Raw genomic sequence first — 27,605 nt, 5'->3', positions numbered from 1 at the left:
GCTCTGTATAAGTTAAACCAACCAAACTCAAGCCTATTCGAGCTCAAACTCGGCTCGGCTCGGCTCGTTTGCACCCCTGCAAAATACCTATAAATTTAGCTTTATCTCGAACCCGAACCAATAGTACAAGGTTAAATGCAGGATGTACAAGTCAGGTGTTTGATTTGATGGTAACCAACTCACCAAAAATTCATCATGAGAGGGGCCCAAACTAGGCCCATGGGCCATGACTTAAGAGAATGTTTGTTAACATTTAACAATATATGTTATACTGGAATTATTTATACGGATTTCAAATGGGCCCGGATATAACCATTAAGATCCATTTGGCAATAACCCGGAGTCACGGACCATGTGAATGGGGCCAACAGTCATGGATAACTTCCAAGCACCCATCACTTGCTTTAAATCAATAATTCCAACACAAGATTCCATTTATTTTCATTTTATTTATAAAAAAACTAATTTTTAAAATTTTATAAAAATAACTAAAGGTTTAAAAAAGTTTAAACTAACCTGACGTCTAGCCAAGCTTTTGAGAAGAGCAGGGGAAGCTATTTTATCGCCACATGGCACCACGCGATTGGCGTGGCTTAGGTAGTTAGAATAAGCCAATAGTAGGAAAGATAGTGAAGTCACATGTTGCATATTACTTCCTCCAGCCTTAAATATTAATCCACCTAATTAACCATCATCACAAAATCAATATTTTAAATAAATAATACTCTCAAAACAAGTTCTTGTCTATACAGAAAAACACCAAACCTGGTGAGTATTGAACTTGAAGATGCGCGGTCCCAGGCAATATCGAGCATATGAACGCATCGGCATTGTTCTGAAACGACTTCAAGTTTGGCGATTTTCCCATTAATACTTCCTGCACAAATGTTTATATATTAGACCAAGTTATGTTAACAGTAGTAATAGACTAAAGGGTATACAAGCAAAATATTATTCCCTATATACTAAATATTCACATAGAGTGTAAAATGTTTATAAAATAATACAAACGATGAATTTTATTAGGAATAATTCCCAAAATGACCCCGCAGAAGAGAGAGATTCCCATAATAACCCGTCCTTTTGTTTAATTCAGGAAACAATCCGTCCCAAACCAATCGCGACGATGAGTTTTGATTGTCGGACGATGAGATTGTTCGGCCAGTGACATGATGACAAGTGACTCTCAAATCTCATCTCAACGATGAGATTGCTCTCAAACTCATCTCGACGATGAGATTGGGATGTGCCATTACGGGAATTTTTCAAAAAGACGGTCATTTTGGGAATTTACTCATTTTATTATCAAACAGTAAGGTCACAATCAATCAGCATAAGCTTTATGAAGGAATACTAATTACATCTATCCATAAAGCATGGGAACTGAAAGGAGGTCTGAAATGTGACAAATGTCACTACTACCCTTTTGGGCCTTAACTGACTTTATGCACATGCACTGTACCAGAAAACTACTGGCCCTAGATGGGTCCCACAACAACATTATCCAGAGAAACCTAAACATGAAGGAGGTACATAAACCTTATTGCATGAGTGAGTATGAGTCCATTCTATTTAAGAGCAAAGACCTAATAGAGATATAGTCCCTGCATTTGTTGCATAGAGAGGACACTGTTTCTTGTTTAAGGACATGATCTTATTGTATAAAACATGTAGACCAGTTGACCCACATGGGGGTGGGACCCATATGTGGTTTCAACTTTGGAAGCAAACATGATTTTCATCGTTGAAACTATGTGACTTGCTGACACAAAGGTAGTAGGGTATATAGAGTATGTTATGTATTAGAATAGACACAAAGATGAGGAATAACGAGACATATACATAAAACAAGGTATTTGATAAGATATGTCATAAATTAGATAAATAATAATAATAATAAACATACTTATTATATTGATCAACTTGAGAATCATAAGAATATTGGCTTTTGGTATACTCATAATTTATATGATAAAATCTAAGGGTGCAAATGAGCTGAGCTGCTCGAGATCGTCTTGTTAAAAAGCTCAATCGAGCCGAGCTTTATCGAGCCCGAGCTTGAGCCGAAAAATAAGCTTGTTTATTAAACAAGCCCGAGCCCGAGCTTTACTTATCGAGCTCGAGCCGGCTCGCAAGCCTAAACGAGCCTGCCATTTATATTTAATAATTATTATTTAATAAATATAATGTTATGAAAAAATAACTAAATAATATATATTCTTTTATAAATAAAATTATAATAGAAAAATATATATAAAATAATTATAATTATATAAAAAATAATTGATAAATAGTAAACGAGCCGAGCTCGAGCTCGAGTCTGTGTAAGTTAAACGAGTTGAGCTCGGCTTGGCTCGTTTGCACCCCTAATAAAATCTATGTCAGGTAAGTTTTTATTAGTGCAACTACGAAATTGAAAAAATAATGAGTAATCATTTTACGTTGATGTGTCGACAAAAAATAATTTTAGAATAAAAATAAACACATAAAAACATATTAAAGTGAAAAATAGTAGTAGTAGTAGTAAATGTTTCGAGTCTATGCATGCCAACGTATTTATGTGATACGCAAAATAGTTACGTGTGTTTTATGACCAAGGAGAGGTAACAGGACTAGTACAGATAAACGTCATAAATGAAACATAATGTACTTTATTGCATACCTTTGAAATGAGAACATTGATGCCAGCATGTTTGTTATCCCATCCAAATTCATTAATGGTGTCTCCAGCCCTCAAAATAACCTCATTTCTTACTATGTACTCTCTATATTGCCTTCTTCTTGATGCTTTGTGTAACCAAGCAGCTGCCCATAACAATTCATCCTGATAGAATCAACCCATGATCAAAATATTAAACATTAAATAATAATAAATAAAATCAAGTGATCAAGATATAATGTCATTATTTGTTAAAACAATACCTGATAGCCATTGTTTTCACAGTAAAAAGGGCAAACAGCAGAGTTCAAGTAGTCACTGTATGCACCTCCGTAAGTGTCAGCAAACCTGAAGACCTGATGAAGGTCAAAGTAAATAGAGAGTCAGTAAAAATTGCTTTGGAAAGCGTTAAAGATAACAGAAATTGGGATGTGGCATTCATACACCCTTTAATAAATAGGGTATGTGTTAAGAGGGTGTGTGAATAACCAAAAAAAATGTATGAATAACCATTGCCTAGAAATATGTCCACCATGGGATCAATTCAGGGGTCCATTTGCTATAAATGATGGTCAAAGTGAAAATAGTATATTAAATACTTATGAAACAAATTTAATAGTAAATGAGGGTTGACCACATTGACCAAGAAGCATTCAGATATAATATTTTTAATTAATACTTAATAATAACAAGAAAGTAACCAAAGGTATTGAAGAGGTAGGTCCCAGCAGAGCCCAGTTGGACCCGCAAGACTCACCTTGAAGAGGGACGTTTACGCAAGGACCAACTGGTTCCGCAGGACCCACCATGCTCAGAGATGAAGACCTTACGCGCAGTACGCCAGCTATTCCCGCAGGGAAAGCCTCCCAATGGTGAAGTATCCCCGCCTGTCCCCGCAGCTGCGGATACAAGCCATCAGGGAAGGCTACCCACACTAATAGCAAGGCTACACGCACAAGGCACTAACTCAATAATTCAGTGTCACCTGAAGGAATGAGCAAGGCGGGAATACTCCCGCCCAAATGAGCCAGTCTGTATGCTTCTGGAAGATCTTTTGTACTATACCTGCCAAGGTATGGACAAAATAGACAAGATCTGACCAAAGCAGCCCATGAACCAATCACAGGGTGACAGCTCACCGACAAACAGTACGAGGAGCATGCTCTTATTTCATAGGGTGACATGAACCAATCACAGTCTGTATGCTTCTGGAAGATCTTTTGTACTATACCTGCCAAGGTATGGACAAAATAGACAAGATCTGACCAAAGCAGCCCATGAACCAATCACAGGGTGACAGCTCACCGACAAACGTTTATTTCATACGCGATTATTTTGTTATCTCACGCTCAATTATACCACATTACCACTCCATACGCTCTTATTTCGTAGTCGATTATCATGGCCTCCCAAAGTGCTGCTTCATCCGTCAACATGGGTGCCTCGAACACGGGAGAAATGGTCGTTCGGGTCATCCCCACGAAACGAAACCATGATGTTTGGCAACATTTAGACCTATGCGAAATGTCTAACGGTAGCCAAAAAGCTCGATGCAAACATTGTTTGAAGTTTTATGGCAAAGATGCAAACTCCACTTTAAAAGCGCATGTACAAAGGCCCTTTTGCAAGGCCTTGAAGGACGAATCGGGAAGTAGTTCGCAGCCGGAGATGACGAATCAAGGAGCGGTGTTTACGTACGACATTGAAGCGGTACGTCAAAAGTTTTCAAACTTTGTGATTCAACAAACACTTACGTACGGCAGTGAACTTGGAAGGTATGGTGGTACCAACTTTGTGAAACACATGACTCCGGATGAATTTAGAAGTCTTGATTTGCTGGCTTGGTGGAGAGGTAAGGAGGATGAGTTTCCGATCCTCGCCGCCATGGCCAAAGATTTACTAACGGTCCAAGCTTCCACGGTAGCTTCGGAGTCTGCTTTTTCTGTTTCTGGCAGGGTTATATCGATTAGGAGGACTCGACTCACTGCACCAGCTATAGAGATGTCAATTTGCTACAAGGATTACTTGGACTCTTTAGATTGGGCACAACATCAACGCTCACTCGAGGGGGAAATGGAGTATGAAGCGGGCTTGTATGAAGACGAGGTCAATGAAGGACACACTCAACCAATGACCGATGAAGAAGCCGCGTACGACGATTACCTAAGAAATAGCTCGGGATCGGGTAGCGAAGAAAATTAGTTAAAGAAACAGCAAACATGGAGGCAAATCCTGAGTAAGAAACAGCAAGTTGTTCATGTAATCGTGTCTAAGCATTCTTTAATGTTTGTATTTTTGAGTTACGAATATGCGATAACGATTTAATGTTTGTATTTTTAATGTAAAAACTATAAATGAAATTTATGTGTTTTTAATCTTTGGTTTGTTGAAAACACATTCACCAACACACACTCATACTCATCTTCCAAGCAAAGAACCCTAACAACGAAAGCAAATAATGGCTTCGGTCAGTCCGTTTTGCCTTGTAGTTACCGGTTTGTTTATACTGTGAAAAAATAATGGTTATTAAAAAAAAAAAAAAAAAAAAAAAAAAAAAAACCGGTTAACCTAAAAACCGGTTATTAAAAAACCGGTTTATTAACCGTTCTAACCGGTTTCTAAACCGGTCCTAACCGGTTAGACCGGTTAGGGTTTTGACAGAAAAAAACCGGTTATTAACCGGTCCGGTTATTAACCGAACCGGTTTTTTTCCGGGCAAAAAAAAACCGGTCCGGTTAAAAAAACCGGTTTGTGCACCTCTACCTTCGGCTATAAATACTCCAACACCTTGGAACGGTATCATCATCTGGTATTTTACCTTCACTAGCTATTTCTCTCAATATACACTTATATTCAGAGCAATCTAGTCTGATTCTCACGCCGGAGGGTGGTCACAAGGAGGAACCCCCCCCTTCTCAGTGACGAGCTCACGGTGTCTGTTTTGTAGGTCATCTGAAGAACATTCTTCTTTGCCGGACCTAACCCTCGTGGGAAACATCTTTTTAACCCCCAGATTATCCGTAATCTGCCCGGGGTCCATTAGTGTTTCTTCATTAGCGCCATCCGTGCATAAAAGCTAGAACTAATTCTCAGTTTTTTCAAAAACTTCTGAAAAAATGGTTAACGTTACTCCGGTCCCAAGGCCAGTAAGTGACCAAGAAACCCCGGTAACCACAACCCCAGCTACTGGGGGGAACACCGGCGGTTACACAAATTTTACGAACACTACCCCGGTTACCCAAGCCGGGGCAAGTGCAGTAAACAATATTTCACTGGGGTTCACTGATGCCCAGTTGGAGAAACAGACGAGGCTCCCTCGCCAAACACTCGATCAAGTTAAGGCGTGGGCCGAAGCACGTCAGAAGGAATTCCAAGCTGAGTTGGATGAACGCTTGCGTTCACTCCAATAGGCTGACGAATTCGGGAGCACTCGACAACAGCTCAACATGAACAGTGAGTGCGAGTACTCGGACGATGATCGGGAGGAATCCGACACTGACGCGAACCCTCGCCATAAGGCGAAAGGGAAACGTAAAGAAACGGACTTCCAACCAAGAAGGAATTTCGGAGAAACCTTCAAACCAAGGAATGCGGGGGGAAACCCACGCGACTTCTCCAAAACCTTTAGACTAACTGCTGCAAATGCGGGAACATCCAAGTTTGCAAGGGACATTGCGGAAGCAATCGCCCCGAGAAGTGCCAAACAGATGTCCAACATCGGCACTTATGATGGTCTATCCGACCCAGACGATCACTTGAACAGATTCATAGAGGGGGCAACCGTCAGTAACTGGACGGAACCCACGTGGTGTTATATGTTCCAGATGACGCTGGTTGGAGCGGCCAGGGCGTGGTTTGATCGTTTACCGGTCCACCACATCTATGATTGGACGGACTTTCAACACAAGTTCAGCCAACACTTCAGCCAACAGAGGAAATATACTGAAGAGCAGTGGACGATCCTCAACTGCGTGAGAGAGGAAGATGAATCTTTACTAGACTTCATCACTCGCTTCAACTCCAAAAAGCTGAGCCTGGGCAACATAAGTGAAGATCTTGTTCGCGCCGCTTTCATCCAGGGCGCCGAATACCCGGAGCTTATCCGCACGTTGACGGGTAAGGACGGCATGCCATCCACATGGGATGCCATCATGACGGCGGCCAAGCGCTTTGCCGAGACGGAGAAGCAACTGGGTAGGGATCTTCCCCAGAGTACACATCTCTACACGCAGAGGACCAGAGAAAACAATGTTCGGATCGCCCGGCAGAACAAGAAGAGGAAGCTAGGTATTTGGCAGTCAAGGGTAAACTTTGACACCTCATCCAGCTCTCGCCCTCTTGTTGGCGGAAGGGATAACACGCACCCTTCAAGCCGAAAACACCGGTGGACGCCACTCACCAAAAGCGTCACGGAGATATTTGCCACCGAAAAACTCCCATGGCCAAAAGCTCCAATGATCCGACAACGACCTAATGCGGATCAGAGCAAATTCTGTGACTTCCACGGGACAAAGGGTCACAGTACAGAGGAGTGTACATCCTTGAAGGATGTTGTTGAAACATTCGTCAAGGATGGAAGACTTGCACACCTTGTGGCATCAATCAAGAATTGAGGAAGGAATGATAACCGGTATAAAGGAAATGGACGAAAGCCCGTTGACATCAGCATCCACATGGTTCATGGCAACATCAGAGGAAGAAAAAGACGAACGACAGAACCATGCGAATTATACATCGGGGCGCCACATATTGTTTCATTACTCGTGACACTATTGGGTGTCAATATTTAATAAATACATTCGTTCGCGCACGCGCAAGGTAAACACAAGATAACATAAATCATCATAAATCAATATATTATAAATCATAATATTCGAACAGCAAAAACTTGTCTTGATACATTTTAATCTAGGTCCAAAATAAAGAAAACTTCCTATGTGTCCACAAGATCCAAAACAGCTACTGCAAACCTGAACATGTGTTAAAATAAACGTCAAACACTTGCGTGTTGGTGAGAAATCAAGTTTAATACAATACATAGATAACAATAAATCTGCGCGCAACATGTGTATGTCTGGTGTTTAACAAGGGTGCAATCAGATTGTGATCAAGCCTAAATAGATCATAGCTCATAGTTCATAGTTCAATCCGTGCTCCCAATTGAGCACAAAAACGAGAAAACATCTGTGCAAGTGTAAACAAAGAAAACCGTAAACGATAGGTCTCCCGTGTTCATCTAATGGATCCATGAAAACTGCGGAATAGGCCGAACAAAGCGGTTAATGATACACACATACAAATAACAGCCAAGTAAACGTCATCAACACATGGGATACTGCGCGACTAAAGTTCATAAACAAGTTTAAGACTCTAAGTTTGTACGAACACATGAACATCCCAAAACATTAAAAATAAAAAGGGATTAGGTACGAGATTACTCACATGATAAACGATGCGGTGTAAGATAAAGCAAGAACCAACTTTAAACAAGCACAAGTTAACCTATAAATAAGATTATTGTTTTAATGATTTGTTTTAAGTCTTGATTATAAGTTAACATGATTAATAAGTAAATTATTATTTATAATATGTTACCGGAAAAGCAGGACAGAACAGGGAGGAAGACGGAGGCAGAGAGGAGGCGGCAGAGAGAGCAAGGAGCAAGAGAGAACAGGAGTGTTTTGTGTGTGTTAGTGTTAAAAATAACATTATTATTTATAGAGAAACCTTAGGAGACATGAATCCAGAAAAAGGGGAAAAGATTCCAAGACAAACAGAACAAGACAAAACAAAGATAACAAAAGATATCAAAAGCAAGTTTAGAAAAGTAAAAGATATCAAAAGATATGGCAGCAGGGAAAAAGAGAAAAAGGCTGACAGGGAACAGTAAAAAGGCATGGGAGGGTCAGATAAAGGTACTGGTCAAGCATGGAAAAGCAGATCTCCAAAGATAATGTCAGTCACTTTTTCTGCCAACCAATGGGGTTGGTGCGCATGCTGCGCCGAAAGTAACTTTTCAGACATAAAGCAGATTAGGTCAACGGCTCAAAAGATAAGACATCACAAAAGCAAACGGCTAGATTAAACAGAAGAAAAGACTCAAGACATAGCGCGAGAAGGCTGGAGCGCGAAGGCAAAAGTGCGCGAGCGCGAAGGCAGACAGAACCAACCTTAACGCGTCGCGGGAAGAATCACATTTCTTAGCGCGCCGCGGGAAGAATCACATTTCTTAGCGCGCCGCGGGAGGAACTAAATTCCTAGCGCGTCGTGGGAAGAACTATAATTCTTCGCGCGTCGAGGGATGAACTACGATTCTTAGCGCGCTGCGAGAAGAACTACAAATCCTTAGCGCGTCGCGGGAAGAACTACCGTTCTTAGCGCGCTGCGAGAAGAATTACAATTCTTAGCGCGCTGCGAGAAGAGTTCGTCTCGCGAATCGCTGTAACAGGTGGTCTTCACGCAGGCTTCCTTGTAAGGAGTCTGGCGTATGGAGCTGCGCAGACAACCTTAGGCGGGAAGGAACAAAGGACAAGCAAAGAGTTAGAAGAAAAAGAGGGAAACAAGGCTTAAGGGCGGGACGGCGACAAGAGGGAAAAGAAGGCGGAAAGAGAGAAGGAAGAGGGACGGGACGGCGGAAAGAAAGAGAGAGAAAGAGGCGGGAAGGAAAATATATTATTATTATTAAAAGTAAAATATAAGTAAAAATAAATATTAAATCATAAAAGAAAGAGATCGGGTCAGAGAAATGGGTACCTGGGTCGGGTCGGATCGGGGCAGATGTCACAGTCTCCCCTACTTTAAGAAATTTCGTCCCGAAATTTATCTCGAAGTAGGTTGCGCAGAGAACAGGTGCGGGTACTTGATCTTCATTTGATCTTCCCTTTCCCATGTAAACTCGGCTCCGCGCTTGGACTCCCAGCGAACTTTCACGATAGGGATACGACTGCGCTTGGTTTGCTTTACCTCGCGATCCATAATCTCAACAGGCTTCTCAACGAAATGCATAGATTCATCAACTTGAACTTCTTCAAGTGGAATGTGAAGGTTCTCGTCAGCTAAACACTTCTTGAGATTGGATACATGGAACGTTGGATGCACATTACTGAGCGCGGGCGGCAGGTCTAGTCTGTAGGCAACTTTTCCTACACGCGCGAGAATCTTGAATGGACCAACATAACGAGGAGCAAGCTTACCTTTCTTCCCAAAGCGGACAACACCCTTCCAGGGCGACACTTTGAGGAGAACAAGATCACCAACTTGAAATTCGAGAGGCTTCCGCCTACGATCTGCGTAACTTTTCTGTCGGCTTCGGGCAGTCAGCAGATGATCACGGATCTTGGCGATTTTATCGGTTGTCTCTTGAACAAGTTCGGGTCCTGTGATTTGAGCTTCACCCACTTCGCTCCAACAAATCGGGGAGCGGCACTTACAACCATAAAGTGCCTCAAATGGGGCCATACCGATACTGGAATGATAGCTGTTATTATAAGAGAACTCAATCAAAGGCAGGTGTGAATCCCAATTACCTCCAAAATAAAGAACACAAGATCGGAGCATATCCTCAAGAGTTTGGATAGTTCGCTCAGACTGACCGTCAGTCTGAGGATGATATGCCGTACTCATGTCCAAGCGAGTTCCTAGCGCAGATTGGAGAGATTTCCAAAAGCGAGATATAAAACGGCCATCGCGATCGGATATGATGCTCAAAGGAGTACCATGACGGCAGACAATTTCCTTGACATAAAGCTGCGCGAGTTGCTCAACACGGTAGTTTTCACGAATGGGCAGAAAGTGAGCAGACTTAGTCAAACGATCCACTATTACCCAAATGCTATCATGTTTGCTTGCTGTCAAAGGTAACTTGGTAATAAAGTCCATCGCTATACTTTCCCATTTCCACGTTGGAATTTCTGGTTGTTCGAGCAAACCAGATGGGCGTTGGTGTTCAGCTTTTACCTTAGAGCAAGTCAGGCATTTAGCTACGAACACAGCAATATCCTTTTTCATACCGGGCCACCAATAAGTAATGCGCAAATCCTTGTACATCTTATCAGCGCCAGGATGAATAGAATACCGAGATTTATGCGCTTCACTCAGGATATCAGCGCGAAGATTCTCATCACAGGGAATCCAGATGCGATTAAGATAGCAGAGAATTCCACTCAGATTAGGGACAAAGTGTGCTTCCGCGCCACACGCTAACTCGGCGCGAAGGTTACCATTACTGATGGATGCACGCTGCGCGTCACGAATACGCGATTCAAGGTTGCTTTGAATCGGCGCAAAGTGAAGCTGGGTGCGCGGCAAGATACAGTTAAGTTGGCAGGGTTTTCGGCTGAGCGCATCGGCTACCACATTAGCCTTACCAGGATGATACCGGATCTCACAATCGTAATCGCTGATGAGTTCGTTCCATCGGCGTTGCCTCATGTTAAGTTCCTTCTGATCAAAGATATGCTGAAGGCTTTTATGGTCAGTGTAGAGGATACACTTAGTACCATAAAGGTAGTGTCTCCAGATCTTCAAGGCAAAAACAACTGCACCAAGCTCGAGGTCGTGAGTTGTATAATTCTTTTCATGAACCTTAAGTTGCCTTGATGCGTAAGCGATAACCTTGCCTCGTTGCATAAGAACACAACCGAGACCTTGGTTGGATGCATCGCAATACACGACAAAATCTTCATTACCCTCAGGTAACGCAAGGACAGGAGCTTCACACAACAAACGCTTGAGCGTTAGAAAGGCTTCTTCTTGCTTCGAGCCCCAAATATACGGTTTACCTTTGTGCGTTAGAGCTGTTAAAGGCAAAGCGATCTTCGAGAAATTCGAAATGAAGCGCCGGTAATAACCAGCTAAGCCCAGAAAGGAACGGATCTCAGAAGGAGTAGTCGGCGTAATCCAGTTCTTGATTGCTTCAATTTTGGATGGGTCGACATGAATACCCATCTTGTTCACAACATGGCCAAGAAACTGTACTTCATCCGACCAAAATTCACACTTGGAGAGCTTAGCATAAAGCTGCTCAGTTCGAAGCTTTTGCAACACCAACCGAAGATGTTGCTCATGCTCGGCCTTGGTCTTAGAATAAATCAGAACGTCATCGATAAACACAATCACGAATTTATCCAAGAAAGACCTACACACCCGATTCATTAGATCCATGAAAACGGCGGGTGCATTGGTCAAACCGAAGGACATGACCAAGAATTCAAAATGGCCATAACGAGTTCGAAAAGCAGTCTTCGGAACATCTTCATCGCAGATACGCAACTGGTGATAGCCAGAGCGGAGATCAATCTTCGAGAAACAAGAGGCACCTTGGAGTTGATCAAAGAGGTCGTCAATGCGCGGTAAGGGATACCGGTTTTTAATGGTGAGTTTGTTCAACTCGCGGTAATCAATACACATGCGAAACGATCCATCTTTCTTTTTAACGAACAACACCTGAGCACCCCAGGGCGAAGAGCTAGGGCGAATGAATCCTTTAGCGGTCAACTCTTGAAGTTGGCTTGCCAATTCTTGCATCTCAGCGGGTGCAAGACGATAAGGAGATTTAGCTACGGGGGAAGCACCAGGGACAAGATCAATACGGAACTCGACTTCACGAGCGGGAGGGATACCAGGAAGATCATCAGGAAAAACTTCAGGGAAATCACGCACAACAGGGATATCGCAAAGCTTCTTCTTTTCTTCAGCAGGTTTAACCACATGGGCTAGAAATGCAATACACTTCTTCCGCATGAGTCTTCGGGCTTCGGCGCAAGACCTAAGTTTAAGACCGCGGGAGGGTTTCTCGCCGTAGATATGAAGATCACCATTTTCTCGAGGTATGCGAATCATCTTCTTGGCGCAAATAACTTCGGCGCGATTATGCGTAAGCCAGTCCATACCAATGATAACATCAAAGCTTCCAAGGGGCATGGGGATGAGGTCGATTAGAAAATCGTTTTCGTTAAGGTTAAGCGTGCAATCCTTAATCACCGAGTTAATTAAAACAGTTTCGCCATTAGCCAATTCAACTGAAAAATCTTCTTTTAAGTTATCGCGCGGTCGCGCAAGCTTCTGCTCGAAGGCGCGAGAAATAAAACTTCGATCGGCGCCAGTATCAAAAAGTACAGAAGCATAAAATCCGTTAAGCAAAAATGTACCATTAACTACGTCATTATTCGCTTGCGCTTGGTGCGCGGTTATGTTAAAAGCTCGTCCGCGTGTCACTTGGTTCGAAATCTGGTTCACCGGATTCGCTTGTGTGATTTGCACTTGTAGTCTCGGGCACGCGTTCCGGAAATGACTGGGATCACCACAGTTATAGCACGACCTGGGTCGTGGGTTTTGGTAGGTTGGTTGTGGGTTCTGCGGGTAGACTGGTGGCGTTGGCGCAATTGGTTTGGCGGGAAGGACTCTACAGTTTTCTGTAAGGTGACCAGCGCGGCCACATCGGTTACAAAGTCGACATGGGACTTGAGGTGGGTGGTGAAGTCTACAGGTTGGGCAGAAGGGGTGGTTTCCTGTGTAAGGTTTCTTAGTTGGCGGGGCAGGGAGTGCTGGATTGGTTAAGGCATAGTTGTGGACTATAGGGGGAGTTGGGTAGGCTGACAGAGGGTTAGGTGCGTAAACTGGGGGTTGGTAGGCGGGTTGCTGGACTATGGGCGAGTTGGTAAGCGCGTAAGCTTGTCTGCGCCTACGTTTCTGGTTATGGTTTGAGGGTTCAGGTTTGGTTTCTGCGGGTTCATGGACAGTTTTGGTGGGTTTGGTCTTCTCAGTTCCCCGCAGGAACAGGGTTCATGCTCTGACATGGTTGTCGCTGAGCACAGCGGCCAACTCGATGGCGTCAGAGAGGGTAACTGGGTTTCTGGCCCTTACAGAATCTTGAATTTCCATGGGGAGACCCCCAAGGAATTTCTCTATGGCTCGGCGGGAAGGGGTAACAAGGTGAGGGACAAGCAGGCTTAGTTCATGGAAGCGCGTCGCGTACTCGCGCGCTTCACCGCTGTATTGCTTAAGATTCCAAAATTCCTCCAACAGGCGCTTAACTTCGTTGGGAGGGCAGAATTCTCGCGTCAGAATTTCCTTGAACTCCTCCCATGTCATACTAGAAGCAGCTTCTGCGCCACGCGCATGAGCTACTCCATTCCACCATGTAAGCGCTCTAGATTCCAGGACACTGGAAGCATATAGGGTTCGTCTGTCTGAGGGGCATTGGGTATGGAGGAAAGTGTTTTCTATTTTCTCAAGCCACTGGAGCATCACGGTGGCTCCTTCAAGACCTGTGAACTTTGGAGGGTTACCCGCGTTTAAGGACTTAATGTTGTAACCAGAGGTGTTAGCATTGTTTTGGTTTAAGGCTTGGGCTATTGCGGCGGCCATTTCCTGGGAACGTTGCAGCGAACGTCTGCGCGCGGCTTCTTTCTTCTTGAGATGGCGACGAGATAGTGGAGGCATTCTATAAAAATTTTAATTTTAGTTAATATCTTGGTTTTATCGCAAAGTATAACCTTATAAAGCTTGGTTTCGCGGAGTCAGTTACTGTCAAAAGTTAAAGTAAAATAAATGACCCTAAATGCAGACTTAATAAAGGTAACAAATTCGAATCAAGAATCGACAATTCATGTATCACCATGACTTTCCGAATTCCCAATTTAAAATATACGAGCAAACGAGTATTGGAGATTGACGATTCATGTATCACCATGACTTTTCAATCTTCAATATAAAATATACAAGAAAATGAGTATTGGAGGTTGACAATTCATGTATCACCATGACTTTTCAAGTCTCCAACCTCAGAACATAATCGTAAATGGAAATTGAAAATCAACTATTCATGTATCACCATGACTTTTCGGATTTTCAAATCCAACAAACGAATATGTAAGTAAAATCAATAAAAATCGAAATTCAACAAAAATCGAAATATCGCGGAATAAAACAAAATCATATACTGCGTCTGCGCAAGCATATTTATAAATAACGAGTAATTAACAATAAGCGCGCAAACATGAGATTTCTCTCATGCGCGAGAAGGGACTCTTAGGTATTCTAGGCCGTTACGTCTAACCACCTATCCTAAAGTCAACGAGCTCTGATACCAATCTGTAACACCCCGACCAAAGGCGGATTATACATCGGGGCGCCACATATTGTTTCATTACTCGTGACACTATTGGGTGTCAATATTTAATAAATACATTCGTTCGCGCACGCGCAAGGTAAACACAAGATAACATAAATCATCATAAATCAATATATTATAAATCATAATATTCGAACAGCAAAAACTTGTCTTGATACATTTTAATCTAGGTCCAAAATAAAGAAAACTTCCTATGTGTCCACAAGCTCCAAAACAGCTACTGCAAACCTGAACATGTGTTAAAATAAACGTCAAACACTTGCGTGTTGGTGAGAAATCAAGTTTAATACAATACATAGATAACAATAAATCTGCGCGCAACATGTGTATGTCTGGTGTTTAACAAGGGTGCAATCAGATTGTGATCAAGCCTAAATAGATCATAGCTCATAGTTCATAGTTCAATCCGTGCTCCCAATTGAGCACAAAAACGAGAAAACATCTGTGCAAGTGTAAACAAAGAAAACCGTAAACGATAGGTCTCCCGTGTTCATCTAATGGATCCATGAAAACTGCGGAATAGGCCGAACAAAGCGGTTAATGATACACACATACAAATAACAGCCAAGTAAACGTCCTCAACACATGGGATACTGCGCGACTAAAGTTCATAAACAAGTTTAAGACTCTAAGTTTGTACGAACACATGAACATCCCAAAACATTAAAAATAAAAAGGGATTAGGTACGAGATTACTCACATGATAAACGATGCGGTGTAAGATAAAGCAAGAACCAACTTTAAACAAGCACAAGTTAACCTATAAATAAGATTATTGTTTTAATGATTTGTTTTAAGTCTTGATTATAAGTTAACATGATTAATAAGTAAATTATTATTTATAATATGTTACCGGAAAAGCAGGACAGAACAGGGAGGAAGACGGAGGCAGAGAGGAGGCGGCAGAGAGAGCAAGGAGCAAGAGAGAACAAGCGTGTTTTGTGTGTGTTAGTGTTAAAAATAACATTATTATTTATAGAGAAACCCTAGGAGACATGAATCCAGAAAAAGGGGAAAAGATTCCAAGACAAACAGAACAAGACAAAACAAAGATAACAAAAGATATCAAAAGCAAGTTTAGAAAAGTAAAAGATATCAAAAGATATGGCAGCAGGGAAAAAGAGAAAAAGGCTGACAGGGAACAGTAAAAAGGCATGGGAGGGTCAGATAAAGGTACTGGTCAAGCATGGAAAAGCAGATCTCCAAAGATAATGTCAGTCACTTTTTCTGCCAACCAATGGGGTTGGTGCGCATGCTGCGCCGAAAGTAACTTTTCAGACATAAAGCAGATTAGGTCAACGGCTCAAAAGATAAGACATCACAAAAGCAAACGGCTAGATTAAACAGAAGAAAAGACTCAAGACATAGCGCGAGAAGGCTGGAGCGCGAAGGCAAAAGTGCGCGAGCGCGAAGGCAGACAGAACCAACCTTAACGCGTCGCGGGAAGAATCAGATTTCTTAGCGCGCCGCGGGAGGAACTAAAATTCCTAGCGCGCCGCGGGAAGAACTATAATTCTTCGCGCGTCGAGGGATGAACTACGATTCTTAGCGCGCTGCGAGAAGAACTACAAATCCTTAGCGCGTCGCGGGAAGAAATACCGTTCTTAGCGCGCTGCGAGAAGAATTACAATTCTTAGCGCGCTGCGAGAAGAGTTCGTCTCGCGAATCGCTGTAACAGGTGGTCTTCACGCAGGCTTCCTTGTAAGGAGTCTGGCGTGTGGAGCTGCGCAGACAACCTTAGGCGGGAAGGAACAAAGGACAAGCAAAGAGTTAGAAGAAAAAGAGGGAAACAAGGCTTAAGGGCGGGACAGCGACAAGAGGGAAAAGAAGGCGGAAAGAGAGAAGGAAGAGGGACGGGACGGCGGAAAGAAAGAGAGAGAAAGAGGCGGGAAGGAAAATATATTATTATTATTAAAAGTAAAATATAAGTAAAAATAAATATTAAATCATAAAAGAAAGAGATCGGGTCAGAGAAACGGGTACCTGGGTCGGGTCGGATCGGGGCAGATGTCACAGTCTCCCCTACTTTAAGAAATTTCGTCCCGAAATTTATCTCGAAGTAGGTTGCGCAGAGAACAGGTGCGGGTACTTGATCTTCATTTGATCTTCCCTTTCCCATGTAAACTCGGCTCCGCGCTTGGACTCCCAGCGAACTTTCACGATAGGGATACGACTGCGCTTGGTTTGCTTTACCTCGCGATCCATAATCTCAACAGGCTTCTCAACGAAATGCATAGATTCATCAACTTGAACTTCTTCAAGTGGAATGTGAAGGTTCTCGTCAGCTAAACACTTCTTGAGATTGGATACATGGAACGTTGGATGCACATTACTGAGCGCGGGCGGCAGGTCTAGTCTGTAGGCAACTTTTCCTACACGCGCGAGAATCTTGAATGGACCAACATAACGAGGAGCAAGCTTACCTTTCTTCCCAAAGCGGACAACACCCTTCCAGGGCGACACTTTGAGGAGAACAAGATCACCAACTTGAAATTCGAGAGGCTTCCGCCTACGATCTGCGTAACTTTTCTGTCGGCTTCGGGCAGTCAGCAGATGATCACGGATCTTGGCGATTTTATCGGTTGTCTCTTGAACAAGTTCGGGTCCTGTGATTTGAGCTTCACCCACTTCGCTCCAACAAATCGGGGAGCGGCACTTACAACCGTAAAGTGCCTCAAATGGGGCCATACCGATACTGGAATGATAGCTGTTATTATAAGAGAACTCAATCAAAGGCAGGTGTGAATCCCAATTACCTCCAAAATCAAGAACACAAGATCGGAGCATATCCTCAAGAGTTTGGATAGTTCGCTCAGACTGACCGTCAGTCTGAGGATGATATGCCGTACTCATGTCCAAGCGAGTTCCTAGCGCAGATTGGAGAGATTTCCAAAAGCGAGATATAAAACGGCCATCGCGATCGGATATGATGCTCAAAGGAGTACCATGACGGCAGACAATTTCCTTGACATAAAGCTGCGCGAGTTGCTCAACACGGTAGTTTTCACGAATGGGCAGAAAGTGAGCAGACTTAGTCAAACGATCCACTATTACCCAAATGCTATCATGTTTGCTTGCTGTCAAAGGTAACTTGGTAATAAAGTCCATCGCTATACTTTCCCATTTCCACGTAGGAATTTCTGGTTGTTCGAGCAAACCAGATGGGAGTTGGTGTTCAGCTTTTACCTTAGAGCAAGTCAGGCATTTAGCTACGAACACAGCAATATCCTTTTTCATACCGGGCCACCAATAAGTAATGCGCAAATCCTTGTACATCTTATCAGCGCCAGGATGAATAGAATACCGAGATTTATGCGCTTCACTCAGGATATCAGCGCGAAGATTCTCATCACAGGGAATCCAGATGCGATTAAGATAGCAGAGAATTCCACTCAGATTAGGGACAAAGTGTGCTTCCGCGCCACACGCTAACTCGGCGCGAAGGTTACCATTACTGATGGATGCACGCTGCGCGTCACGAATACGCGATTCAAGGTTGCTTTGAATCGGCGCAAAGTGAAGCTGGGTGCGCGGCAAGATACAGTTAAGTTGGCAGGGTTTTCGGCTGAGCGCATCGGCTACCACATTAGCCTTACCAGGATGATACCGGATCTCACAATCGTAATCGCTGATGAGTTCGTTCCATCGGCGTTGCCTCATGTTAAGTTCCTTCTGATCAAAGATATGCTGAAGGCTTTTATGGTCAGTGTAGAGGATACACTTAGTACCATAAAGGTAGTGTCTCCAGATCTTCAAGGCAAAAACAACTGCACCAAGCTCGAGGTCGTGAGTTGTATAATTCTTTTCATGAACCTTAAATTGCCTTGATGCGTAAGCGATAACCTTGCCTCGTTGCATAAGAACACAACCGAGACCTTGGTTGGATGCATCGCAATACACGACAAAATCTTCATTACCCTCAGGTAACGCAAGGACAGGAGCTTCACACAACAAACGCTTGAGCGTTAGAAAGGCTTCTTCTTGCTTCGAGCCCCAAATATACGGTTTACCTTTGTGCGTTAGAGCTGTTAAAGGCAAAGCGATCTTCGAGAAATTCGAAATGAAGCGCCGGTAATAACCAGCTAAGCCCAGAAAGGAACGGATCTCAGAAGGAGTAGTCGGCGTAATCCAGTTCTTGATTGCTTCAATTTTGGATGGGTCGACATGAATACCCATCTTGTTCACAACATGGCCAAGAAACTGTACTTCATCCGACCAAAATTCACACTTGGAGAGCTTAGCATAAAGCTGCTCAGTTCGAAGCTTTTGCAACACCAACCGAAGATGTTGCTCATGCTCGGCCTTGGTCTTAGAATAAATCAGAACGTCATCGATAAACACAATCACGAATTTATCCAAGAAAGGCCTACACACCCGATTCATTAGATCCATGAAAACGGCGGGTGCATTGGTCAAACCGAAGGACATGACCAAGAATTCAAAATGGCCATAACGAGTTCGAAAAGCAGTCTTCGGAACATCTTCATCGCAGATACGCAACTGGTGATAGCCAGAGCGGAGATCAATCTTCGAGAAACAAGAGGCACCTTGGAGTTGATCAAAGAGGTCGTCAATGCGCGGTAAGGGATACCGGTTTTTAATGGTGAGTTTGTTCAACTCGCGGTAATCAATACACATGCGAAACGATCCATCTTTCTTTTTAACGAACAACACCTGAGCACCCCAGGGCGAAGAGCTAGGGCGAATGAATCCTTTAGCGGTCAACTCTTGAAGTTGGCTTGCCAATTCTTGCATCTCAGCGGGTGCAAGACGATAAGGAGATTTAGCTACGGGGGAAGCACCAGGGACAAGATCAATACGGAACTCGACTTCACGAGCGGGAGGGATACCAGGAAGATCATCAGGAAAAACTTCAGGGAAATCACGCACAACAGGGATATCGCGAAGCTTCTTCTTTTCTTCAGCAGGTTTAACCACATGGGCTAGAAATGCAATACACTTCTTCCGCATGAGTCTTCGGGCTTCGGCGCAAGACCTAAGTTTAAGACCGCGGGAGGGTTTCTCGCCGTAGATATGAAGATCACCATTTTCTCGAGGTATGCGAATCATCTTCTTGGCGCAAATAACTTCGGCGCGATTATGCGTAAGCCAGTCCATACCAATGATAACATCAAAGCTTCCAAGGGGCATGGGGATGAGGTCGATTAGAAAATCGTTTTCGTTAAGGTTAAGCGTGCAATCCTTAATCACCGAGTTAATTAAAACAGTTTCGCCATTAGCCAATTCAACTGAAAAATCTTCTTTTAAGTTATCGCGCGGTCGCGCAAGCTTCTGCTCGAAGGCGCGAGAAATAAAACTTCGATCGGCGCCAGTATCAAAAAGTACAGAAGCATAAAATCCGTTAAGCAAAAATGTACCATTAACTACGTCATTATTCGCTTGCGCTTGGTGCGCGGTTATGTTAAAAGCTCGTCCGCGTGTCACTTGGTTCGAAATCTGGTTCACCGGATTCGCTTGTGTGATTTGCACTTGTAGTCTCGGGCACGCGTTCCGGAAATGACTGGGATCACCACAGTTATAGCACGACCTGGGTCGTGGGTTTTGGTAGGTTGGTTGTGGGTTCTGCGGGTAGACTGGTGGCGTTGGCGCAATTGGTTTGGCGGGAAGGACTCTACAGTTTTCTGTAAGGTGACCAGCGCGGCCACATCGGTTACAAAGTCGACATGGGACTTGAGGTGGGTGGTGAAGTCTACAGGTTAGGCAGAAGGGGTGGTTTCCTGTGTAAGGTTTCTTAGTTGGCGGGGCAGGGAGTGCTGGATTGGTTAAGGCATAGTTGTGGACTATAGGGGGAGTTGGGTAGGCTGACAGAGGGTTAGGTGCGTAAACTGGGGGTTGGTAGGCGGGTTGCTGGACTATGGGCGGGTTGGTAAGCGCGTAAGCTTGTCTGCGCCTACGTTTCTGGTTATGGTTTGAGGGTTCAGGTTTGGTTTCTGCGGGTTCATGGACAGTTTTGGTGGGTTTGGTCTTCTCAGTTCCCCGCAGGAACAGGGTTCCTGCTCTGACATGGTTGTCGCTGAGCACAGCGGCCAACTCGATGGCGTCAGAGAGGGTAACTGGGTTTCTGGCCCTTACAGAATCTTGAATTTCCATGGGGAGACCCCCAAGGAATTTCTCTATGGCTCGGCGGGAAGGGGTAACAAGGTGAGGGACAAGCAGGCTTAGTTCATGGAAGCGCGTCGCGTACTCGCGCGCTTCACCGCTGTATTGCTTAAGATTCCAAAATTCCTCCTCCAGGCGCTTAACTTCGTTGGGAGGGCAGAATTCTCGCGTCAGAATTTCCTTGAACTCCTCCCATGTCATACTAGAAGCAGCTTCTGCGCCACGCGCATGAGCTACTCCATTCCACCATGTAAGCGCTCTAGATTCCAGGACACTGGAAGCATATAGGGTTCGTCTGTCTGAGGGGCATTGGGTATGGAGGAAAGTGTTTTCTATTTTCTCAAGCCACTGGAGCATCACGGTGGCTCCTTCAAGACCTGTGAACTTTGGAGGGTTACCCGCGTTAAAGGACTTAATGTTGTAACCAGAGGTGTTAGCATTGTTTTGGTTTAAGGCTTGGGCTATTGCGGCGGCCATTTCCTGGGAACGTTGCAGCGAACGTCTGCGCGCGGCTTCTTTCTTCTTGAGATGGCGACGAGATAGCGGAGGCATTCTATAAAAATTTTAATTTTAGTTAATATCTTGGTTTTATCGCAAAGTATAACCTTATAAAGCTTGGTTTCGCGGAGTCAGTTACTGTCAAAAGTTAAAGTAAAATAAATGACCCTAAATGCAGACTTAATAAAGGTAACAAATTCGAATCAAGAATCGACAATTCATGTATCACCATGACTTTCCGAATTCCCAATTTAAAATATACGAGCAAACGAGTATTGGAGATTGACGATTCATGTATCACCATGACTTTTCAATCTTCAATATAAAATATACAAGAAAATGAGTATTGGAGGTTGACAATTCATGTATCACCATGACTTTTCAAGTCTCCAACCTCAGAACATAATCGTAAATGGAAATTGAAAATCAACTATTCATGTATCACCATGACTTTTCGGATTTTCAAATCCAACAAACGAATATGTAAGTAAAATCAATAAAAATCGAAATTCAACAAAAATCGAAATATCGCGGAATAAAACAAAATCATATACTGCGTCTGCGCAAGCATATTTATAAATAACGAGTAATTAACAATAAGCGCGCAAACATGAGATTTCTCTCATGCGCGAGAAGGGACTCTTAGGTATTCTAGGCCGTTACGTCTAACCACCTATCCTAAAGTCAACGAGCTCTGATACCAATCTGTAACACCCCGACCAAAGGCGGATTATACATCGGGGCGCCACATATTGTTTCATTACTCGTGACACTATTGGGTGTCAATATTTAATAAATACATTCGTTCGCGCAAGCGCAAGGTAAACACAAGATAACATAAATCATCATAAATCAATATATTATAAATCATAATATTCGAACAGCAAAAACTTGTCTTGATACATTTTAATCTAGGTCCAAAATAAAGAAAACTTCCTATGTGTCCACAAGCTCCAAAACAGCTACTGCAAACCTGAACATGTGTTAAAATAAACGTCAAACACTTGCGTGTTGGTGAGAAATCAAGTTTAATACAATACATAGATAACAATAAATCTGCGCGCAACATGTGTATGTCTGGTGTTTAACAAGGGTGCAATCAGATTGTGATCAAGCCTAAATAGATCATAGCTCATAGTTCATAGTTCAATCCGTGCTCCCAATTGAGCACAAAAACGAGAAAACATCTGTGCAAGTGTAAACAAAGAAAACCGTAAACGATAGGTCTCCCGTGTTCATCTAATGGATCCATGAAAACTGCGGAATAGGCCGAACAAAGCGGTTAATGATACACACATACAAATAACAGCCAAGTAAACGTCCTCAACACATGGGATACTGCGCGACTAAAGTTCATAAACAAGTTTAATACTCTAAGTTTGTACGAACACATGAACATCCCAAAACATTAAAAATAAAAAGGGATTAGGTACGAGATTACTCACATGATAAACGATGCGGTGTAAGATAAAGCAAGAACCAACTTTAAACAAGCACAAGTTAACCTATAAATAAGATTATTGTTTTAATGATTTGTTTTATGTCTTGATTATAAGTTAACATGATTAATAAGTAAATTATTATTTATAATATGTTACCGGAAAAGCAGGACAGAACAGGGAGGAAGACGGAGGCAGAGAGGAGGCGGCAGAGAGAGCAAGGAGCAAGAGAGAACAGGAGTGTTTTGTGTGTGTTAGTGTTAAAAATAACATTATTATTTATAGAGAAATCCTAGGAGACATGAATCCAGAAAAAGGGGAAAAGATTCCAAGACAAACAGAACAAGACAAAACAAAGATAACAAAAGATATCAAAAGCAAGTTTAGAAAAGTAAAAGATATCAAAAGATATGGCAGCAGGGAAAAAGAGAAAAAGGCTGACAGGGAACAGTAAAAAGGCATGGGAGGGTCAGATAAAGGTACTGGTCAAGCATGGAAAAGCAGATCTCCAAAGATAATGTCAGTCACTTTTTCTGCCAACCAATGGGGTTGGTGCGCATGCTGCGCCGAAAGTAACTTTTCAGACATAAAGCAGATTAGGTCAACGGCTCAAAAGATAAGACATCACAAAAGCAAACGGCTAGATTAAACAGAAGAAAAGACTCAAGACATAGCGCGAGAAGGCTGGAGCGCGAAGGCAAAAGTGCGCGAGCGCGAAGGCAGACAGAACCAACCTTAACGCGTCGCGGGAAGAATCACATTTCTTAGCGCGCCGCGGGAAGAATCACATTTCTTAGCGCGCCGCGGGAGGAACTAAAATTCCTAGCGCGCCGCGGGAAGAACTATAATTCTTCGCGCGTCGAGGGATGAACTACGATTCTTAGCGCGCTGCGAGAAGAACTACAAATCCTTAGCGCGTCGCGGGAAGAACTACCGTTCTTAGCGCGCTGCGAGAAGAATTACAATTCTTAGCGCGCTGCGAGAAGAGTTCGTCTCGCGAATCGCTGTAACAGGTGGTCTTCACGCAGGCTTCCTTGTAAGGAGTCTGGCGTGTGGAGCTGCGCAGACAACCTTAGGCGGGAAGGAACAAAGGACAAGCAAAGAGTTAGAAGAAAAAGAGGGAAACAAGGCTTAAGGGCGGGACGGCGACAAGAGGGAAAAGAAGGCGGAAAGAGAGAAGGAAGAGGGACGGGACGGCGGAAAGAAAGAGAGAGAAAGAGGCGGGAAGGAAAATATATTATTATTATTAAAAGTAAAATATAAGTAAAAATAAATATTAAATCATAAAAGAAAGAGATCGGGTCAGAGAAACGGGTACCTGGGTCGGGTCGGATCGGGGCAGATGTCACACCAGCTGACATGACTGGTGTACCTCGAAGTAAAGCAGAGCATAAGCTCAAGTGTGACCAGGCTTTTACGCCAGTTATACAAAAGCGCAGAGTAATGGGGGCGGAACAGGCAAACGCGTGTAGAACCCAAGTCAAGGAACTCCTTGACGCGGGCATCGTACGCGTTAGTAGATATCAAACATGGGTTGCAAATCCCGTTATAGTACCGAAGGCTAACAAACAATGGCGCATGTGTATAGATTTCAAAGATTTAAACAAAGCATGCCCCAAAGATTGTTACCCGTTACCCGAAATTGACCTCAAAGTGGATTCATTAGCACCGTTTCGCCTTAAATGCTTCCTTGACGCATATAAGGGGTACCATCAAATCCACATGGCTGTAGATGATCAGGACAAAACCGCATTTCGGACGCCCGATGGCACATTTTGTTATCAAATGATGCCATTCGGACTTAAGAATGCAGGGTCCACATACCAACGCCTGATGGACAAAGAGTTTCATGCCCAAATTGGGAGAAACTTGGAAGTCTACATGGATGATTTGGTCATCAAAAGCCCTGAGCCAAAAGCGATGTTGAAAGACATCGAAGAAACTTTCAACACGCTCAGAAATATAAACATGAAGCTCAACCCGAGCAAGTGTTCCTTTGGGATGGAAGAAGGGAAGTTCTTGGGAGTCATTGTTACTAAAGATGGCTTCAGAGCGAACCCTGAAAAGGTCGAAGCAATTATTAAAATGGAATCACCTACTACCATCAAGCAAGCTCAGACACTGAATGGACGCCTAGTCGCACTTAACCGCTTTTTGTCAAACCATGCGGATAGGTCGTTCCCATTCGTGTCAACATTGAGAAACTGTTTAAAGAAAACGCACTTCCGCTGGACACCAGAAGCGGAAGCAGCTTTTCAGGAAATTCGGTCATGCTTGATCGAACTCCCAACGCTCACAGCACCAGAAGCGGGGGAGGAATTAATCATATACCTTTCTGCCACAGAGAGAGCAACAGGGGCAGTTCTGCTAGTAGAGCGGAAAGGTATCCAGATGCCTATTTAATATGTTAGCCGTGTCCTAACAGACGTAGAAACCCGGTACTCCACCTTGGAAAAATTAGTCTTAGCACTTGTACAAGCTTCACGCAGACTGAGACGATATTTCCAGGGTCACCCAATCACCATTCTCACCAACTTTAAACTCGCAAACGTTCTAAGCAAACCCGAATTATCGGGACGTCTAGCCAAATGGGCAATTGAGTTGTGGGAATATGCGATAAAGTACAAGCCAAGACCAGCTATGAAAGGCCAGGTTCTGGCCGACTTTATTGCAGAAGTCCCCGCTTCGCGGGAGAAAGAGTGCCAGGAGGAGGCTCAACCCTCCCCAGCACAGGACATCAATGATGTCTGGCGACTCTACACTGATGGAGCAGCCAGCAACGAGGGTTCAGGCGCAGGGTTGAAATTAACCAAACCAGCAGGCCAAGAATACACTTACGCTATTCGACTGGACTTTCCAAGTACGAATAACGAAGCCGAGTACGAAGCATTCTTGGCAGGGCTGAGAATTGCGCGTAAAATGGGAGTGAAAAACTTAGAAGCCCACGTAGATTCCATGTTAGTAGCCAATCAGATAAACGGAACGTACACGGCCGTGAACGACACAATGGCCCTGTACCTTGCACAAGCAAAAACCCTTATGCGCGATTTTAATGATTGTAAAGTCATACACGTCAAGCGTAGCGAAAACAAATCTGCGGATGCGTTAAGCAAACTTGCATCATTAGCCTTCACCCATTTGGGAAAGGACATCCGCATTGAACTCCTTGAAGCACCATCAGTCCCGCACAAGGAAATTTGTGTCATCCAAACCGGTACAGAAACGTGGATGACACCAATAATAAATTACCTTGCAGCGGGTATACTACCAGAGTAAAAAACACAGGCAAGAAAAATACGTTGTAAAGCATTAAACTATCAACTTATCGATGACATCCTTTACAGACGTAACTTTCTTGGCCCACTCTTAAGATGCGTGGACAACCAAGATGTTGACTACCTCCTAAGCGAAGTACACGAAGGCATCTGTGGAGTACATGCAGGTCCACGCGCTGTTGTAGCTAAGCTAAACAACGCGGGATACTTTTGGCCGGGGATGCATACGGATGCGCTGGCATACATCAGAAAATGTAGGTCTTGCCAGCTCTACGCACCCAACACGCATCGCCCGAAGAATGAACTTGTTCCAGTCACCTCTTCATGGCCATTTCAGAAGTGGGCCATCGATGTGACAGGCCCATTTCCTACAGCAGCAGGAAACGTTCAGTTCCTAGTGGTAGCCATCGACTACTTCACCAAGTGGATAGAAGCAAAACCCTTAGCCCAAACAACCGCAAAACATATTAAAAAATTTATTTGGGAATTTATTATTTGTCGTTTTGGACTTCCACAGACTTTGGTGAGCGATAACGGCACCAACTTTACTGACAAGAAGCTACAAAAGTGGCTAGAAGAACTTCAAATCACCCACAACTTTACCTCAGTGGCACACCCGCAAGGTAACAGTGAGGTGGAAAGAGCAAATAAAAGCATCGTCGAAGGCATAAAGAAAAGACTCCTGGAACACAGATCCGGCTGGGTAGACAAAGTTCCACACGTCCTTTGGGCAAACAGAACGCTGAAAAAGGCCAGTACGGGAGAAACCCCGTTCAGCCTCACTTATGGCACTGAAGCCATGGTCCCAGTCGAAATTGGTTTGCCCTCACCAAGGGTCTTAATTCAGCCAGAAGACAATGATGCGGAAAGACGGTTAGACCTTATGCTAACCGAGGAACGCAGAGACTTAGCCGCAGCGCGTGAAGAAAACTACAAGCGACAAATGCAAAAAGTACTACAACACGCGGGTAAAACTCTGCAACTTCAATGTAGGAGACTACATATTGCGTAACAACGAGGCTTCAAACCAAGAGCGCCCAGGAAAACTGGCACCGGTCTGGGAAGGACCATACATTATCAAAGAAGTTTTGGGAAAAGGCGCATACCGGCTCGAAAGGCTCGATGGCACTCCTATCCCAAGAATATGGAACGGACTCAATTACGCAAATATTACATGTAGATCAATTCCAAATTTGTATAAAAAAGGCCTAGAGCCACTTCTAATGGAAATGATTCTCCTTTCACATTGTGTTGATAGTCTTACCTTTATACTTATGAACTTCCCACGCTGCTATGCCGGTATTCACCGCATAAATATGGGAAGAAGTAAGTCGTTGCGTGTGGAAGGCGGCAAAACCCGCATAAACACATAAAACGGTAAAAATTTCTAAGGAAAACCTTCACGCAGGTCAGCTATAGGTGAAGTTTGGTCATCCCAATAAATGAAAGTGACGGTCCTACCCGCACAATCATGATAAGGG

The 27,605-nt window shown here is 43.6% G+C and overlaps 1 pseudogene across 1 annotated transcript in view; it reads right to left on the bottom strand.

The window, feature by feature from the left end:
* The window catches only part of LOC143624458 (endoglucanase 8-like), a 50,204-nt pseudogene that overhangs the window by 1,136 nt on the left and 21,463 nt on the right, over positions 1 to 27,605 (bottom strand). The window contains exons 2-5 of the transcript XR_013152116.1: positions 2,923 to 3,015; positions 2,663 to 2,824; positions 766 to 877; positions 517 to 680 (exon numbers count right to left, since the gene is read on the bottom strand). The product of XR_013152116.1 is annotated as an endoglucanase 8-like (transcript). The remainder of the gene's footprint in view (positions 1 to 516; positions 681 to 765; positions 878 to 2,662; positions 2,825 to 2,922; positions 3,016 to 27,605) is intronic.

This window comes from Bidens hawaiensis, unplaced genomic scaffold (assembly GCF_021521415.1).
Source record: "Bidens hawaiensis isolate Kalapana, Puna unplaced genomic scaffold, B.hawaiensis_p1.1 tig00003781_1, whole genome shotgun sequence".
NCBI classification, from domain to species: Eukaryota; Viridiplantae; Streptophyta; class Magnoliopsida; order Asterales; family Asteraceae; genus Bidens; species Bidens hawaiensis.
Note: the sequence above shows the minus strand (reverse complement) of the source record. Positions and strands in the feature narration are given on the sequence as shown.